The sequence below is a fragment of the Tetrao urogallus genome (assembly GCF_951394365.1).
Source record: "Tetrao urogallus genome assembly, chromosome: 2".
Classification (NCBI taxonomy): domain Eukaryota; kingdom Metazoa; phylum Chordata; class Aves; order Galliformes; family Phasianidae; genus Tetrao; species Tetrao urogallus.
Window position 1 is genome coordinate 12,458,352 of NC_136814.1, and position 21,238 is coordinate 12,479,589.

Sequence of the window (21,238 nt, forward strand, 5' to 3'; positions counted from 1 at the left end):
GGATGAGGTGACAAACAATGGCAGCCATTTCCTGCCAGGCTGGCAGCTCCTGTGGTGAGGCCTCCTCGCTCCTCCCAACATGGCGCCTCCCCTTCCCTCCCTCAGTGGTCCCAGCTCCAGCACCTATCAGCTCCTTCCCCTCAGACAACAGGAGCAACCACCCCAGGCAGCACAGGCACAGGTGATGGCCGCAGTGAGGGCCCTTCCCTGCTCAGAAGGAGCTGGTGGCTCAGCGCTGGGCAGGCTGCAGCTCCAAAGCATTGCCCCCAGCCTTCATCCTAATCTCCTTTGAACTGCTCTTCATTGTTATCCCGGTCCTGAATCTGGGATTTGCAATGCTCGGCCACCAGAAGTGCCAAGTCCTAGGTTATTTTTATTTAAATACCGCCTCAACATTTCATTTCTATCCTTCCTGATGTGTTGGTGCCTATTATTCTTTTATTAGCTTTCCCACTCCGCTTTTAAGCCATCCCCAGCAGCGTGCTAAGCACTCCAAAATGAATTTACCTTCTCCCACTGTAGTATTGCTGTTACCGGCAACAGCCTCATCATTTACTCTGCACTAAAACACAGGAAAGGTTCAGCCCTTGGGTAAGCTTTCTGTTCTTCACTCTAATAACTAGTGCCACTAACACAATAAAATTTTATATCATTTTTATTGGATCCCTCCTAGAGACTTATTGGAGGAGCACTGCCTTGCAGAGCAGATGTGTGAAGCTGCAGACAGAATCGCATCTGTTGCCTTTTGCCACAAATTGTTCCGTGTTGTCCCCTGCTGACAACGAAATTTAACATACTGTCACTGCGCATCACATTTGTAATAAAATCATTGTTGAACATAAACACATTACATCCTTCTACCTTTTTTTTTTTTTTTTTTTTTTTTTTTAATAATAAACTGACTTCATTTCCTTTACAACTCCCTCCTTATCCTCCAAAATAGATTTTCCTTCTGGCCTTGTTATTCCCTGGAGCTGGGCCAGCTCCAAAACTTTGATACTGCCTTTCACAGCAGTCCTGAGATTGAAAAAAGAGTACTTGTGAGGTGGGGAAATGTCAGTAAGAATCTGCCACTTCCTACTAAATCAAGAGATATTTGGCACTGTATTTCTTGATTGTTGTTTTTGTGTTTTTTTTTAAACCCAATAAGTGTTGCTTACAGGCAAAGAGAAATAAGTTGTAGTGCAGATCCAGATAAAGAATAAAAGAGAAAAGCTGTGTTTTCCAGTTGCAGAAAGTCACCAGCAGCCTTTAATTTCCAAGCTGCGGCAATGCCCTGCTTTTGCTGCAGCCTTGTATGTTCTGCATGTGGCCTGGGTCACTTGCAGCCACTCTAGTCTTTGGGGTGCTGGATAAACCAGCTGCTACTTGCTGATTAACACAGAAAACAAAGGAGTCCAAGACCACACTGTCAGGCAAAGACACACTTATTTTGCTCATTTTCCAAGCTGAGGGAACCTGAATGCTTGCAACACGTGGACACTAGGACGGGAGGATCACAGTGTCAGCAGGAGGTGTTTCAGTGCTGTGCTGGGAAAGGCATTTGGCTTCTTCCAACTGCATCCAGCTTCAGGATGGCTTGGGGCTGTGGCTGTACATTGCTCTAAACAAAACTGTCACCTTCTGCCATCCGCATGGTGAGGCACTGATGAACCACTGAAATATGTGGGTATGGTGCCAAGCTGGGAACGCAGCCGACACACACAGCAATGAGGGGAAGCCAATGGGATTATGAGTGAAAATCATATCCGCAATAAAAGTGACAAAAGCGGTCACAAGCCTTTTAAGGGGCTTGATCTTATTTGCATTTTCTTATGCTGCTTAGAAAACTTAATGAAGTTTAGCTTTTGACATTAAGATAAACCAGCTCTGGGATGGTGCTGTCAGCTGTGCTAATTAAAAGTCAGCCTCTGAGTGCTTAAAGCCTGTCTACGCTTGAAAATACAGTTTGAGGTAGTGCATAAATTCAAAATGTAGTTGTTATTCCAGCTAATTTCTTTAAATCAATGTATTTATTTTGGGATAACACTGCCTTTAAGCTTGAATCAAATGGAAACAGAACAGTTGCTTCTTTCCTTTCAATGCATAGGAAACAACTGAGCGGTGCCCACTGCAAAGCTTTCCCATGCACAGACAAACCTTCACATGGCTGCAAAACAGCAGCACTCCATTCTATATACTTTCTTTGCACACTGCTTTGCCAGCTGAACTGGAGCTGTAAGTAACATCTGATACATTTCTTCAAACAAAGTGCTAAAGTAAATTGATACAGATTACAGTGATTAAATTTTTAAGGACCTGCAAGAATGCTGTTAGAGTATAGGGTCTGAATAAGAAATCTTAAAGCTGTAATAAAATACTTCTAAGAAATATGAAGTACTTTTTAAATAGCAAGTTAAGAATAGAGCTAGACGTCTGAACATGTGGTATCATCTTTATGAGCATCCTAGGAATATTATTATCAACTGGTTTAAGAAATAGCTGAAAAATTAACACTAGGAAATATAACAAACTCCTATTACCATCAAATGTGTTTTTGAAATTAAGTTCCAAGAACTCACACAATATCCATATCCGTTGGAAACATCAGAATACCTGAGAAGCACAAAACAAAGCTCCATGTCTTTCTCCCTTTCATGTGCTGCAAGTTTCAGGTGATGCTTTCCTGGTGCTTGCTAGAACAGAAGTAGCAGCTACAAACCATCAGTATTAGGGAAATATGTCCAAGACATTTGAGAAAATACACGTGTCAGAGCAACATAATGTACACAACTTGGCTCTCATTGTTAAAACTGGATGATAGACATGAGGCAGAAAGATGCTATTTGAAAGGGAAGGCTGTTCCCACTCAAAAGAATGAACATGGGGAAAGATAATTGTCATTTTGGGTGCTCTTCTCCAGTTTGCATTGTTGGAGTCTCATGGAGAGTAACTTTGGGTTGGCTCTTTGCTTTCTGGCTTCTCCAGCTAGGAAAGACAGTGAGATTTGGAGGTTTTTTGAGAATCTTAAATGTAGAATCATTACTTGTGTGAAGGAAGGCAGAATGACACTTCTCTCATCCATAATTAGCACAGATTTTGGAGAACACTAAGGGAAAATGACAAATGGAGAGTCACATCTAGTAGAAAATACTCTTCATGTGAAAATAAACAGTTTGAGAGTCCTTGCAAGGGTGTCTGACTGTGCCTGTGTAATATGGGAAAAAAAGAAAAAAAAAAACCAACAAATAGCATTTTTGCTCTTATACAAGGTAGAGAAAAACAGGATTGCACTGTAGATGGGAACAGACTACTCTCTACAAAATTGAAATCGTATTTCCTAATTGTCTGCCTTCTATTTCTGGAGGGAGTCCTCCAACATTTCTTTTTAGGAGTCTGAGCAGTCAGCTGATGGTTCAAACACTGCCACCTTCCTACTACACAAATGGAAACTTCTGCTTCCCCTCTGTTCTGAAGGGGATGCTGGTAACACAGAGCTACCCTCCATTCCTTATGAGGGAATATAAAAGAAAATATACAATATTAATAAATAAAATGCAGCTACAAAACGTTCTCAAAATTGTTTAGTAGGAGGAGGAATGTTACATACTATTACACAAAGGCAAACAGCCAACAAGACTCCTACACACACATAAGTATTTATATGAAAACATATATACACAGGACACGAACACATGATCACTTTCCAGCCTGCCCTGGAGGAAAATACAGCATGAAATTAGTAGTGGTCATCCAGCTGGGATGAGGTGTTCCTCCTGCTGGTATCCAACCGCTTGCTTGAAATTGAACCACTTGGCAGTAGCAATGCACCACTGCTGGAAACCACAAACAAGTCAAAGCAAATAAACAATCTCAAAATTAGGTTTAAAGCAGAGGGGAAAAAAATCAAACATCATTTGAAAGCCTACTAAAATTGGCTGGTGTCTACAAGAGTGCTTGGTAGTTCAGCAATTCTCTGCTGAACTTCAGAAATTGAAAGAAACAGAGAAACAGTCTTAGATGAAGCAATAAATAATGGACACTTTCAACACATAATTTGCATTTGAATTAACTAGGCTGGCTAAATTAATTCATCCATTATGAAAGAGGAATTTTACTGTCTATATTTTCAGGCTCCGTACTGTGCTAAGTTAAATGGGCATCGAGGCAGAGACCACTGGCTTTGTAGAAGTTGCCAGTAAATTCATTACCTCCTAGCTATTATCTAGTTTTACTCTCATGTTTTGGAAGCTTAACAGTGATGATAAGAATTGTTCCAGAGCCTTGTCTTCTCTCCACTGTTCACACTAGTGATGATGTACAGCTACAATTTTTCTTTTATATGATACAGGGGAATGGGAGAATTCAGTCAAAGGTTTTGTCTGAAATGTTTTTCCAGGACTCCATCCCCAAAAGGATTAAATAATATAAGTTTATTCTGTATTAAATATTAATTTAAAAGACTGGGAAGGTTGAGGGGATGATTTCTTTGCTATATTATTTGAATTGCTCCCTTGAGACAATTTCAAGCAATCTTAAAATAGATGGTTGACACAGTGTATGATAATAGGTTATTAATTACATAGCCTATAGCATCAAGAGCTTTCTGGAGGAAGACAAACTTTCTCAGAGACTTACAGAGTAATGTATATATTCTATATATATGTTACGTATATGTTATGTATATGGAGACTTACAGAGTGATGTATATATTCTGACTCTTAAAGCACAGACATCTTATTTTCAACTACAAACAATTTATATTTTCATGAATTGCACCATTATGTTTTTCTCCTTCTTGAAATTTGTACAAATTTTCAGTCACACTTAACATCTTACAGCTTAAGCCTGGAGATTTTAGCCAGATAATTTGTTTGTCTGCAATATTCTGGCAGATATTTATTATTCAGATAGTATATTATGTAGGGAATGTAACTAAGACACCATGCAAGACAGGTCACCTCTACGCTTAAGTACCAAGCCCTTGTGCTGTGCAGCCCTTTGACACATTCAGGGTTGGAAAAGCATATTTGAATTACTGAAGTAGATTAGGAACAAAGATTCAAAGGGATTAAAATCCTCTTTGGAAGAACTGAGAGAGGAATAGGGGCACCTCACTGCATTTCTCCAGGTCACCCACAAATGCTAATTTCTCCTACATGAGATGCAAGCTCAGCTCACGCAACAAGGCTACAGCACTTCCCTCCCTCCAGCCTTTTCTACGTGTGCTTCCATCACTTTCCCCTCACAGCAGGTGAAAAATGCCATAAACAGTTGAAGAAAGGGAAATGAAATACTACTGTTTCCCCTTTGCAAACAAACAGTGGCAGAAGAGGAAACCCATTTCACTGTTCTAGCCAAGTTAGGTGTCACATCCCTCGGCCCATGTTGCTTAAGGAAAGATACACTGCACCAAATACAACGTTGGCAGCAGGCTTCCTAAGGGACAAGCCACACTATGGACTGACGGTCGAGATTGGAACAGTGCTTCAACGAGAGCATGGCTCACCAGCAAACCTATTTAGCTGACTGACACTCTTTGGTGTCTGGAGAAAACTTGTCCTGGTAGGAGAACAGGAATAAGAAAGTGATGGACAGCTGTCTGGCAGCACATACATTTGCCAGCACAGCTTTCAACACCTTCTCAGGACTCACACAGAGGCTTATACCAGGTATCTCAATTCCTGCAGCTGGGTTAGGACAAGATGAATTTTGGCAGAAAGGCAACATTATCCTAGAACAGCTAAGTAAGAATAAAAGTCAAGTAGGTAGCCTATGCTTCGCTGAGCTCTGTGCCCCACTCTCTGGTCTATTGGTGCCACAATCTTTGCAGTGGGGGTCTGGTGTGGAGAGCTCTGGCACCACAGAGAAACAGACACAGTGATGCTTTCTTTAGACTGCCATGACAAAACGAGCCACGTGAATCACTGCCTACAAAAGCCACCCAGATAGCTTCCACTGCACTTCTTCCCCAGCCACCGATTTCTCCCAGGCAGAAGCAAACCTCACTGCAGCAGAAAACCACACTTCACCAGAAAATCCAGAAGAGTTGTCTCCTCCCCTGTGTTCTTGTGACACTGAGAGAAGGTGGCACCAGGCTTTGTGACAGCCTGCCCCTGCTGCTCTGTCACTTCAATACCAAGCGGGATATTAAGTATATTTTATTTATCATTAAACATCAGAAACAAGATGTGTTGTTGCGTCCTTCATGATCTAAATCTATTTACAGAAAAAAAAAAACAAAAAACAAAAAACCCACAAACAAACCCAACAGTTTCTTCCCTTGATTTTAGTTCCAGAGGGGATTAAAATATTTCCATCTGCAGAGTGAACTTTAACACTGTATCAGGCTTGGGCTTAAAATATTGATTTTTCTTATTAGTGGAGGGTCACAGAGCGAGGGTGGACTGACACTGCCTATAACAGCTAACGCCCCAGAGCTTTACAGAAGAACTTTTAAAAGTGTCCATTAGATGAGGAGCATAGAAATTACTTGGCTAAATACAATTAATCTACCTGAAGTGACTGGCAAATGATTTAGTCTTGCAATAGCCATCATTAAACCAACTGTGAACTCTGACTGCACTTGGGCAGAGAACAACAGGAGTGGATTGCTGCCAAAGGGCGTGATGCCTTTCCAGCCAGAGGCTGTTGGTGATGAAAAGGAAGTTTAGACACACAGCTAAAAGCCTACAGTTTAATTTTTTTTTTCCTTTTTTTCTGTGAGATGATACAAATCAGAAAGTGCTTTCAGGAGGTGTTCAGAAGTACTGGGCAATTCAGCTACAATGATAAGGAAGAATAAAACTATCTCACAAATCCTGAGGATGGGCATTCCGCAAGATTGATGAAACCATTCGTATTTTCAAGGATTCAATAGCTAATATATATTAAGTATTATTTATGCATTCCTTTAGCCTTCAAATTGAGGGGAAAATGCTGCATTTCATAAGCTACTGTGGATAAGGTAGCTTGCTTCCATATCAGAAACATTTCACTTTGAACAGAAAAGTCTGTATCTCTGAAAAGGTCATTTATTTGGGATGAGTGACAGGTGCCATAAATTTACTCGATGTCACTCGCATGTCAGTTCAGCTCAACTGAACACAAAGCAAATCAACTCAACCCAGTCAAGTGTAATTACCTGCTGGAGCAGGATACATCGTTTTGCATTAATTATTATTAACAATGCCACAGGAGCACTAAGTTCAATGGCACATTTGAGGTCGCACAGAGCTCTTCCTTTCCAAGTGCTTACTTCTCCAGGAGTTTACAACATGATCATTAAGATGATAATAATAATTTCATTATTTGTACTGTAATAGCAATTATGTTCCAATGCAAGCTATTAGGTCTGGTGCTAAATAAGCAGGACCAAATTTCAGTTGGAGAGGAAAACAAAAGTCTCAAGAGGATGTGTTTCCAAAAGCTGCAACTTTGCATGTGCTCACAGGACTTGAATCTTTGCAACATTCGCTCCTGTTTCTTTTCATTGTTTCAGAAATGGGAAATCTCTGGAGCTAGGATATTGATTTCAAAACCCAAATTTGCCAAATCACTTTAGAACCCGGACAAGTTTACCCTTTCATGACAAACCTCTGATGTATTTTTTAGTCTCTAAACGTCTGAGGCTTTTGTGGGGGTAACAGGTGCATGAGTCTTTTTCAAATTGAATCCAGCTGAGGAGCAAAACTCAACAACCTTTGGAAAAACACTGAACATGGTGGGTTCTTTTTGTAGAAATTTAGATGTAATCCCCAACAAACTGATGTGTTATGCTAGATGCTAATGTTTTTTTAGATCTGGCTTTTCCCCCTGCCCCACTTTTTAGAATCATGTAGCTTGTGGAGAACTGTAACAGATATTTTAACCCAGATGTTTTTTAGTCTGCTCGATAAAATGTGAATGACCACTGCTTGGTCAATTGCACTTCAACACAGGTAATGTATGATGTTCATGGAACACAGAGAAAAGACTGAAGGATTGACAGCAGCCAGCTAAAACTTGCAGACAACTTAGATTAGCATTTAGCACATATATAGTAACCAAAAAGAAGTTAGGAAGGTTGGAAGTAACTGATCCTTACAGGAATATTTAGAACATTCCCGTGCAGTTAAAGTGCCTACCAGCCTGCAGCACTGCTGTGTGGTTGCATAGCAGTAGTGTTTCACTTACATTTTTGAACATAACTACAGAAGTGTTTTGGCTTTATAAAATTAAAAATAAAGAAAGAAAATTAATGAAAGATAAGACACAAGACTAGAAGCTTTACGCACCACAACTACCAAACTAAGAAGGCTGATCTCATTGGGCTCACTGCTAAACCACCCAACAGACAAATCTGACAGTATGCATTTGACTACAGTTTCCCTGACACCCTTCCAGAGCATTCGAAATCACCATTCTCAGAAGTTCTCTAGTATAACTCGCTTTGTGTTATTCAGCATAAGATGTGCTTAAAGAACAAAGAACTGATTCTATATAATGCAGAACACAATTTGTCTTGTTTTGTAAGTCTGCTGCCGAAGTCCTAGCTCTCAAGGTAGCGTAGTCAAAATCAATTCACACCTCCATTCATCATGCCTCGGGGATGAATGGGCGCAGTCTGTGTCACATCCTAAGAGCTACTTCTATTATACTCCAATCTCCCCCAAACAAGTATAATTCAATTGATTTTCTCTATGCCTCTGAGAAGGTTACAAGAAACAAAGCTGGACAAAATGGAGGAGAACAGCACTTTTCTCAGGGTTTGGAAAATGCTAGGACAAGGAGAAGGTGGAGTTTTAACAGAGGATGCTCTCAGGCACGTGTGCCCAGAGGCTGGAGACTGCAGAGATCTGTCTTCCTAAATCTGTGTAACAGTAACAGCATAGGAAAGTGCTTTTCGTTTTGCAGTTTCTGACCATTTACAAACACAGTGCTTTCACATACTTATTTTTTTATCATTTAGTTAAAACAATGCCTAGTGGCCACAGGTTACAATGCAGGAGATTTTATAGGAGGATCCTCGACATCAGACTGACGAAATCCAGGACTTGTATCCAGTTTTCTTACTTTCATTCCTGGCCTCAGGGCAGGATGAAAAGAAAATCAAAATGAAAATCAAATTAAAACAACAACAACAAACACACACACAAAAAAACCCCAAACCAAAAAAGTTGACAAGCTAAAAAATAAAAGCCCTTCTTTCATATTTTCTACGTGAAACTGACTTCTTCAGGTACCAGTTCCTTATCTTGCTCTGTTAGATGCCCTTCAATGACAAATAGTTCTTTCTTGGCTTAGGATCCATCTACTTTTTGTTTGTTTGTTTTATTTGAAACAATGAACAATTTCTTTCTTTAATATATTTTTACCATCAGAACCTAATGGATTCACCAGAAGATTTCAAGCTATGGGAAAACATCACTTTCAGTTGTTTTTGTTTCTCCATCAAGAGAATCTAAATGAAAAATACCACTTTCAAGCGCGTGCTTTGAAAAGAAACATTTTAAATTTAATACCACTATTCTTTGGGGAAAAACAAAGAAAGAATCAAAACAAACACATCTTGCTCTACTGAATCATTTTGTTCCACTGCCTAAATCTTAGCATTTCACTGCGTATGGGACAAAACACCGTTACTCTTCTTATTTTTAAGGAGAGCCTGTTACCAATATGAATAGATCCACACAGATCTAATTGACAGTACGTATCTGTACTGCACGTTCCCAAATATTCTGCTTTTTCAGTCACGGTATGAGAACAGAAAAGGAACAGTCATTTCCTTTTTCAGCATTTTACATGAATTGTAGTAAAATTTCTAAAGCTTTTTGGATAAATAAAGCATTTCATGCACCGAGCGAGCAATGGAGGGCAGAAATACAGCTGACCCATGAATGCTGAGACTGAAGAATTTGACCATCAAAAGAAAAAGCGAACCCAAAAGACCCATAAATTTCCAGAGCTGTTTTCAGAGTAGCCCCTTTTAGCTATCTGGTGCCATGAACAAGCTCTGTGACCAGCACAAAATGCCACAATATTCCTTAAAACAGCGTAATTCATTCGCCTCTCTCTTGGCCTCCCTTTGTGAAAGCAGCACCCTTCATGCTCCCAAATTAAATTGGACCTGCTGCTCTCCTGGTCTGACATCAAAGAGATCACAGGTGCTCGTGGCAGGGCTGGCCCTCTCCTGCTGAGGAAGGGGCGAACAAAACACACACATATCCACACACCGGACAGAAGAGAGGCATTATCACAGAGAACTCTGCCCACAGATTTCCCAAAACCTCTCACACTCTTCACACAAATTACACACCAGGAGACAAAGGCTGAGTTCACAATTACCTATTTTACATTAAGTCATAATTAGCTGCAGTGTATATACTTCATTTTAAAATAGCTATGAATAGACAGAGGAAATGCCAGGGACTGCCATCTGCTCTCTATGCCATAATTAACTGCCTGATTACAAAATACATATATATTTATCTAATTAGCTTTAATAGAGCTGCATTTGCTGGCACTGCACCAAAAATAAGGTGAAGAAGCAAGTCCTGCTGCTGTGCAGGGGAGGCTGGAGCTGTGCCCAGCCCTCATGGGGACATGCTCCAGAGATCAGCAGCAGCACCATCGGGTCATGATAAGGGTGCAGTTGGGCACCCCAAGCAAGGCAATGTGGCTTTACACTATTCAAGATAACTGAGTATTTGAGCCTATAGTATTCTACTGTCAACAGAATCACTTTCCATAGAGACTGGAATATTTATCTATTTTATTTTAAAAAAAATCTCGGAATAGATATTTTTTTCCCCAGCTCTCTCTGTAGCATAACCAGTGTTGCATATGCTATTAATTTAAGGCTGAGTAGTATTCATGTTTTGCCACAGGACAGGTTTTGTCATGAATTCCATATTTTGATTACAACTCACTCACTTCCTGCAAAACAAACACATTTAGGACCAGATTTTAAAAATATTTCAGATGCCAAAGGGTACATTTGATAGTAATTTCCAGGGAAGGCAGGAATTCGAATGCATCAAAATCCAGTTGTTCAGCCTCACCCCACTGAACCACTCACTGAGTTTCCAGGGGCTAGCAGAGCTGAATTGCTGTCTTAGCTTAGGTAACTCTGTAATTATGGTAAGCATGGGACATGACTATGCACAGAAAGTCTCAGCCAAAGGAGTAGAGAAGATGGCCAGTATCCCTACCAGATTTTGCAGAATCACATCCAATCTGTCAGATTTTCTCCTGTGCATTAATTGCATCTATTATTTACACATCCTTCATGGTTTCCATGGAAGTTCATCCATGAAGTCTGAGAAGTTTACACACAGCCTCTAAGATGCAGTGCTGGAGCTCTGGGTCTCCCTATCCTCATCTTGAACCTCGGTAGCAGGAGTTCATTCCACAAGGGAATACCCACAGCTTGTAGGAGCAAAGGCCTGATTGCTGGCTGGTTGAGTGTCCCACCACAGGGGGAGTCCTGTGAGTCCTGTGTCCCACCAAGGGCTCCAATGCAGACCCTGGGCACTGTTCACCATGTCCCTGTAAAGGGAGGTGTGACTTGGCATATGAGGAGATGTCAATGCAGAAAAATCACCTCCCCTTGGCTCCCTCTCACTTTCAACCTCTCTCTGAAACACAATGGTACAATTGGTACAATGGTACAGTGGAGGAACAAGGGGGATGCACAAACCCTTAATTGTCTCATAGCAGTGAGCTACTTCACACATCTCAATAGACAGCACCCAGCACCCGCACCCACATCAGTTATATGGGAGAACAATCTGTCATCCCAGGTCAAGATTTTGCCAAATCCATCATCAAAGCCCAGTAAATGAAGTGCAGCAGACGCTTTCCCACTTGATACTTGCAGCAGTGCCAGATGACAGTGGTGACGCTGACGTGACTATCACCAGCAGAGCAGCAACATTAATTCAGTGACACATGTGCCTGTCTCCATTCTCCAGCTTGCCCCCAAGGACCACTAGCTGTAGGCACCCTTTCTCAGACTCACAAGGAATCTCTTTATAACAATTTCATGGTTTTATTTTAGCAGATGGGCTGAAATCCTCTGACCCCAAAAGAGCCTGCATAGTAGCATCACTGCATGCTGCTGGACATGCAGAAATCCTCAGTTTCCCTGTTCTTCTGGGGAGCCAAAAGCCCCTTGCAAGTCCAATGAACTGTCACTGCTCAGGTACTGAATTTATGTTCTGTACAAAGCTGGCTATGTTGCAAATGCCAAACAGGGGGAGATGGAGATCACAGGTTTTTCTTGGGGGGAGAGGAGGAAGAGGTGAGGAAGGTAATTTTTCAAATGGCATCAATAAAATGATACATCCTTCTTTAGAATCTGTTTCTAGAGCGCTGCTCACAGCCTCTCTGAGCCATAACAAGGCAACAATTTTTGGAATAACAGAATAGAAAATCTTGATGTTTTGGTAAATAACACAGAACAGGCTTAACTCTCACATGTCCCACAGAACCCACCGGCAGTAAGCTGAGCAAGATGTTTTATCCCACGAGAATAATACATATGGTAAGTTAAAAAATTAATTAAAGGAAAATCATGCCATCACTGGGTTTCAGTCTCTCCTGGGAAACATGCAGAGCCCTATTCCTCTGACCACAAGCCTGTTGCTACCCACTCTTTATTCATGAAATTAGGATCCTATTCTGTAAGAGCATTAGCTAAGCAGCTTTACTGCTCTAATAGCAGTGCTTCTGTGAGTCCTTCCATCTGATTCCTGATGGCCTCTATCCAGAAAAGCACTTAAGTATATCCCTTTGTAGCCAAGGGAACATCTGTTCTTTGGCTCCAGAGGAACTTCTCACACGTTGGAATTCACAAGTGTGCCACTGAATCAGAGCCTCCCACTTATCTGTTCAATTAAGAGCATAGGGCTCCTTACATACAAGGTACACAATCATCCTGGATAACAAAGCTGAAGCAAGTACCTCAGATGGAACAAGAATGAAAACTTTTCTCTCAGTTAATTTATATTTTATCACAGGTTTCAATGATGCTGGCCACAAAAAGATGCAGAATTCACATTCTGCTTGGTGGATTCCACAAGCAGAGCTGAGGCTGTGCATTGCTGTGATCCCAACAGCCAAGCTTGTACAGACCTGTGCAAAACACTTGAGTTTCCTCTGCACCCCTTGGTGCCAAGCTGCTTCACTTCCCCCCAGCCAGGAGGAGCCTCCATTGTGCCTGCCTGCTCATTTTGCCCCATGACCTGTGAACACCCACCTACCTCACCAAGCCACATTGTCAAGAACTTCTCAGAGCCCCAAGATACTCCTATTTTCTGCTTTTGATGCAGACTCAAGCACAGATTTCTGGATGGAAAACTAGCAAGCATCCATCTCTGCACACAACTCAAAAAGGCTCACCTTCCTCTGAGCACTGAGAGTTTTGCTGTAACCCAGCTCTAAGCTTACCATTTCACTGTCACATTCTGCAGGCTTTTCCAAATGGAAAAGCTCACAAACTTCCTGCCCTTTTCTGTCCCTTGCTTTGTTTTTCTTAAACCATTTGTTAAGACAAATGCATTTCATTAGGGAAAAAAAAAGAAATGGAAGAAAGAGATGTTACGACATGCAGTTTTCTCCCTGCCTCCACTGTTCTTGGAGCATCACCCAGATGGCAGCATCAGACACAGCTGCTTCGGATGTGGCAGCTGCTTTGGTTGGGTTACAGTATTTTCCAGGGCAGGCAACAGGGTAAGTTTCACAGGGTAAGAGATCATGCATCTGAGCGGCGCAGAAGGAGTTTGTTCAGATCAAGATACTCCTTGCATGAGAAATGAAAAAGCCATCCCCGGGCAAGGGCACAGCTGGAGGTTCAGCTTCTATTTGTGGTTTGGCACCTAGTTTGCTTCAACTTTAAGCCATTCCACCCTTAAAACTTTTTTGCTTTCCAAAGTACTTTGAAACTACACAAAAACACGGCTGGATATTAGAGGTCACCGCACAGCACATGGTCTTTGTGAAAGCTCTGAAGTTTCTTCTTCTTAGGCATGCAGCACAGTCAAAACATAGGTGAAAGCGAGCTAAGCCCAGTCTAACTGTGCATAATGCCAAACTTTACAACATTGTCAGCTTGGGATCTCTCTGTTGCTACAGTTTAAGGAATGGTTTGGTACAATAAGGATATTTTGTGGCCAATTCCACAAGCGCTCAGTGTGCAGTAGCCCAGGGTGAGAAAGCATGAAACCACCTGGTTGACAGACAACATTTTTAGAGAGGAGTAAGAAAAGAAAAAAAAAAATAAACCCAGAGTCCTGTATGATTTGAATGTTGAAAATACAGAGCTCATGTATGACTTGGGGAGACACTGGCACAGGCTGCCCAGGGAGGTGGTGGAATCACCATCTCTGGAGGCATTCAAGAACCTTGTCCATGTGGCACTGCGTGTCATGGTTAGTCAGCATGAGGGGGCTGGGCTTGGACTACGTGACTGTAGTGGTCTTTTCCAACCTTAATGATTCCACGATTCAATGACTTGAACCTTCAGGTCTCTAAATCTGTGCACATGCTCTGCGATCTACCTGCACACTGCTCCTTTAACAACCTCCAAGTAAGTTCTCAGGCTGGATCTCCAGAGCTCACTGCTTCCCAGGACAGCTAGGCTGGAGATACATGATGGCACAGGGCTTCTGTGCCTACCTCTGGGCACTGCATCAAGCAAGTGTTCAACACCCATATGCTTGTGCTCTTGTGTGTTACATTATCAGCCAGAGACAGTAGAAGCACTGACATTTAGACAACCTAAGTAATGACAAGCTAACAATGCTTAATTATGACAGATGATGAGCTCTGCCATGTTTAGAAGGAAAAGAACGAGCAAACACCTTTTTTCCCTTGACTCTATGGAGGCCCAGCATCGCTGCACAGAGCAAGAATCCTCCAGCTCCCCCTTCACCAGCCAGCCCCGTGGTGATATTTGATTAGATTTTTGTCACCTCCGTGATTTAGTAGCTGGCTTCTTGACAGTGGGCAACAATTGTCTAAGTGCTCTCAAAGAGCTCTCCTCGCAAGAGTCTTTCCTTACACAAAAAATTGGATGATAGCATGATGCCTACACGTGTCAGCATCCCTGACACCAACTTTTCTCATTGATCTAACGCTTCTCCAGTGAGACACAACCAGGGACCAGAAGCCCCAATCTGCATACAGGAAACACTGCAATAGGGCTTAGTAAAAAGCACTTAACGCTTGAGATATTCCTGGGATCTGTGGAATAAGTTTAGTGCAATGTTACATCCCTCGTATCTATTTATGGGTCACACACAAAGCAGAGTTTTCCTGCAGTGCAAGACTGCTGAATGAAGCAGGTTCCGTTGTTTTAAAGTTAAGATGGTGTGACTACATCACACAGTATGCTCTGGGCAGCATCCTACTGAGAAGCTGTGGTTACTCTTAAAGCTCTGGAATATCCTGAATTAGTATTAACATTGCCTGATGTTTTTCAGATGAAGCTGTGGCATTGCATCAGCAGACACAGCTTGGCCCTGGAGGCTAGATGTGAAGAGCCAGAGATGTCACTGGCACACTGGTGGCTGCAGAGGGTCTGCAGTGTCCTGCAGAAACGTGCTAGTGATTACCCTCACTGGAATGTCAGGTGTCCCAACTACTTCTTATTGAGCACAGCCCTCCCAAAAAGGACCTGAGGATAATGATGGATAACAAGCCGGATATGAGTCAGCAGTGTGCCCTCACAGCCCAGAAAACCACATGTATCCTGGGCTGATATAAAGGAAGAAAGGCCAGCAGGTCCAGGGAGACGATCCTGCCCTTCTACTCTTTGCTGGAGAGGCCTCACCTGGAGTACTGCCCTCACCCCACCCAGGGGATAGACGTGTTAGCAGAGTCTGCTGTGACAGGACAAGGAAAAATGGTTTCAAACTAGAACGGGAGAGACTTTGATTGGATGTAAGGAATTAGTTTGTTGGTCTTTTTTTTTTTTACATTGAGGGATGTGAGGCACTGGAACAGGTTGCCCAGAGAGATGGTAGATTCCCCATCCTTGGGGAGATCCAAGGTCAGACTGGATGGAGCTCTGAACAACTTGATTGAGCTGTAGGTGTCCCTGTTCATTGCAGGGCAGTTGGACTAAATGACCATTAAAGGTCCCTTCCAACTTAAACAGTTCTGTGATTCCTTCTAAAAATAGCACAGCAGAGGTTAAGAGAAGGAAAGACTGAAGTTTGTTTCCATTCCCCCACATCTGCAAACAAACCTCACGTGCACGGTTCTGCGAGCACAGCAGCATCAGTGCTATTAAAGCTCAGCACCCCATGGGAGTAGATCCTTGTAAAATGGCTTGAAGCTCATTAGAAAAAGGGGGAAATCATATTTGATGGTTGAGGGAAGGAAATGCTGGGAAGTCACTGTCCTACTGCTGAGCAAATCTATGATTGCTGCTGCTGCAGGAAAATTGGTAGTGTGGCAGCAAGAATTAGTAAGGTTTATGTCTGTAGCCAGGAAAAAGATTTTCTCTAAGAAGATTGAGTCCTGTGTATAGGTAGAATGTATTCAGCAGAACCGCAGCTTCTAGCTTTTCTTCTCTCTGCAATTGGCCTCCCTCTGTGCTACTCTGAGCATGTGCCTCTATGCTCAACTGTTATTAATCCTGTTAAGCTGCTAGAAACACATCCAGTACGGGAAATAGAATATATAGTGAAAGCACATCATCTTCGGTGAGATTCCAAGAAATGGAGGGGGAAAAAAATCCTCAATGTGTCCAAATAGGAATGTGTAAAAAACTCAACAAATATGTTGGGCAAAACCTCAGTGCAAACAGATTTGCAAATATCAAACCAAGAGTTAGTTTGTTGAAAACTCTGTTGTTTTTTTGTTTGTTTGTTTGTTTTCATTATCCCATTAAATAAAATAATAACAATGCTCAGGAAGCCTCAGCAATAGGTATGTAAGCCTGGAAGAAGTCAGCTTCATTCACAAAGTGAGTTACCTTCCTTCTTCAGAAGGAGAGAGCTGTGACAATTTTTGAAGAACAGAACATGCTACAGATATATCCATCCTTTTTGTAAGAGAGAACACACCAAAGCAGATGCATACATTTGGTCTACTGATTTTTTTTTTTTCCTGCATAATAAAGGAAATGAAGGATTTTTACTGAGACAGGCTTCTTTTATGCATTTCACCTGCATCTGCAGGACCTTACCAACTCATTCAAAAAGCTCTGAAAAATGCTCTACTCAGTAGCTCCACTGCTTTGTGTACTGTTTCTACCAAGCATAAATTCTTTCATAAGTTACTGAGATGAAGCAGCTACACTACCACAGATATGATATCCAGCTCTCAAAAACCCAATTTGATAGTTGCACTTGGCCTGTTGCAGCTTCTTCACCTTGAACTCTCATTTTCAAATGAAAACTGCTAAGAGCTCCGCAGCTATAGCTGACAAAAGGACAAGCAACATCTCCCTTGACTACAACAAAGAATTTTGCTCAGCTGGAAACATCAGATCAAGGCGTTTAATACCAGTATTTGAGTGACATTCAAGGCCATGGTCTTTCTCAAATATCTTCCCCAGGTCGAAAGGAACAGGATTCATACCCTTCCTGCTTGAAGAGTCTGTCTGTGTCACATGAGCAGATTGTATATTTTAAAAGCCATGGCTCCTTGTGTTCTTAGATAATGAAAATTGCTTCTTTAGACAAGTTATTATTAAAACAAGTTCTCCATAGGATTTAAACAGGCCAGGAGACAATTTCAGGAAAAGCCCAGCTTTCATGTTGGATGTAGAAAAGGCACAGCATATAAAAGACGACATCTGAAGCCTATTTTTTTTTTTTTTTTTTTTTTTTTTTTTTCTTTTCCTTTCTTCTTCTTCTTCTTCTTCTTTTCCTTTTTTCATTTATCTCCTTATCAAATCAACAAGTTAGAAGCTGGTACTGTAGAAAATAAGTTTGACAAAGGGTTACACCTCAGGAAGCTCAGTAGCATTAGTCAAAGATCTTTTTCTTTTTTTCCCCTCTCCAGAGTCACCCTAGATTTTGTACAGAAATCCTATTGCTTTGCACCAAAAGCATACATTGGTTAAAAAAAATACTGAATTATCCTAGCAATAGCCAAGCATCTAGCCTTTGAAATAGCAAAGGGGGAAATTCCTCGCTCTTGCTTGCAGGGCTTCCTCACAGACTCAGCCCTTTGCCAGGTGACAGCTAATCCACCCATATCTTGTACAGTCCCATCATTGCTACCCCTCTTGACAGAATAAAATGACAAAATGTTTTTTGCCTTTGCTAAAATTCAAGTATTTTCTTCTTACTTTGCCTCACTTCAGGCCAAAACAGCTCAACATCTTAGAATTCTTCCAGGGAAAGGAGCTCCTTTCTCAGCTCTTCCAATACTATCACAATCCCAGAGCTGCAGGTTCAGTGAAGTTCAGTGACCTACACAATCAGAAGGCACAGCTCATAAGAGACACATCTACTGCACACTGCATCCATAAATGCACAGCCTTCTTTTCACCCAGAGAAAGAACTCTGTAATAGTGGCACACAGCCTTCCTCCCTAGCATCTTGCTAAAGGGGAAACACTATATCTTTGAGCCTGCTAAAGTACAGCCCCAAAATGCCCCTCTCCAGCTTTTTCACCATGGCCCTGGCTTGCTCCTAATGACAGCTTGGGCAAGGTGACCACACAATCCTCTTTCTCACACTGCTAAAATAACTCTCGTATGGATGGCTGTAGGATCAAAAGCACAAAAGGAACAAAATTTCTCTAGCTCAGAGAGCCCTGCTTTGCCAGGAGCACAGGGAGCATGCACAGATACGCTTATCCCATTTCTCACATCACTCCTGATCCCAGTGTCTACTGCAAGAGCTGGGAGGCAGCTGGTCCTACACCGGACCATTTGAAACTTCAGATGAGAAGAATGGTATATCAAACTGCTTTCAAAAGGAAAGTTCCCATTCAGCACAGAAATCCAGCATCTCATGGCTTCACTCAGTCATGAAAGATGAGCCCAATCTGCCTAAGCATTTCTGCACTCACAAGTATTCAATTAGGATTGGCCTGTATGAGCCTACATCATTCAAAAAACAGGTTGCGATTTCTTATAGCAGCCCTTCTCCTGAGTGCACAGACTTTCTAGGCCTTTGGATTTGCTTCTCCGAAGGACCTCTCCAAAGACTTTAGGACAGGGAAAGAGAGGCTAAATGTGTGAAGCTACGAACAGTGCTGCAGCCTGAGTTGGAGGCAGGGAACTGTCACCTGTGCTCGGCAGTATCAGCCTTAGCTACTTATCATGGAGAGATAAAAGTAGAGAACCACAGAATCATTAAGGAGAAGACCTCTGAAAATCAACATTTTTGACAACTGTCCCATCCCTACCATGCTCACTAACCCATGTCTCTCAGGACCACATCCATACGTTTCTTGAACTCCTCACATTCTCTTTTTTGATGCAAGTTTGTTACTTTGATAGTACAAAAATGAATTTTAAAACACTATGATAAGATTTTATATATATATATACACACACACACACTCACACATATATATAAATAATTTCTCATATGTATTTTTCATATATATATAAATATAAATATGTACATGTATATATATTATATATATATAATATATACGTGTATATATTATACATATACATATATATACATATATATATATGTAGGGACAGTTTTAATTTTACCTGGGCCATCTTGTTTCACTCATAGGCAATGCAGATCAAAAGATTAATTCATAATCTTTAATGAGGGTGTGGATGTGCAGGTTCCTCCTATCCACGTGGTATGCAGCAGTGGGGAAAGGGCTGTGGCCAGGGTTTGGCTATAGGTTGCAGCCCCCCACAGACTTACAGAGCCTGTGCTGGCAGGGGGAAGGCAGGCCCTTGCTCCCCACAGGGATAAGAAGCAATATTTCCAAACAGCTCTCCACCTAATTTGTACTTATGCAGAAGAGCTGTCCCATAACGCAAATCATCAAGCAATTAGCATGCAACGTTGTAGCGAGACTCTCCTTTGCTTGTTGACGAACTATCTTCAATGCCATTAATGAGAGCTAATTAAATCAATCAAGTCACCATCATTCCTCCAACATTACTGCAGTTACTGAACCTGTATTGGATGGGGAGTGCTTTCTCAGGCACTGTAAATACCGAGATGCACATTTATCATCTTGTCCTTCCAGCATACACCTGCTCTCACTGCTGTGCCTTCCATTTATCATCTGTTGTCACTATACCAGTCCCCAACACATCCAGGTGTCAATTAATTCTTTCCCCACTTCCCTGTGTGGCTCAAGTGCATTACACTGAATAATCTGTCTTAACACCTACGCAAAGATCTCCTGACTGGAAAGCATCAGCATTCAGCCACACCCCCTAAGTTATGTGGCTGTGACCATATCCTCTCTGTTCCTGTGCTGCATGGCATTAAAACTGCAAGGAACGTCCACAAAATCTGAAGTCTTTGAGAGGAAGGAGCATAGGTTTCCACTCCCCTCTTCTAGGCCTTGGCAAGAGATTTTGCAATGCAGTTACAAAAAAAAAAAAAACAAACAAACAAACAAAAAAAAACATACAAAAAAATTATCTGGGAATGACTTCCAGGAAAACCTTTCAAGTGGGTAATTGCCATGGATCATGAACCTTCAAACTGCTTTTTATAACTGATGAGCATTTTACATTTGACTATTCCAATATCAATAGTATTAGGCAATAGCATTTCTGATACTCTGCCAGCCTATGAGCCTACTCCTCCATTCCTACGAGCATGTGAATAGATGGCAGTCTTTTCCTAAACAGGAGCATCCTCTTAGACTATATTATAGCATTTAGTCTCTATTTATGTTTCCACTCTATTTGACTAACTCTCCTTTTCATTTATAAATCAACTACATTAACATGCTTTAATTTCAGCATTGGGTGTTTATGTTAGATTGAAATCAGTTGGCAAAAGAAAACACCCTAATGGAAAGCAGCACCAGCTCTAGTGATATATACCTTTCTTTGTAGTAGACTTAAAAGAAGCAAGACGTTTGTGTGGGTTTTTCTTTTGTGTTTTGCTTCCCCCTCAAAATATCTAGTGGCATTTTCCCTGTTTTAATTTTTCAATTATATAAATGCATCTCACTGCTCAGAGGGAACAGCAAAGGACTGCAGCATTAACTTCTTAGCTACTCCCTGCCTGTGAATGCACATTCCCTGCTGTCACTACAGGCTGTTTTTTTGTCCCCTTGTGTAAAAGGGCAATAGAGCTACATTGGAAGACTACCAATG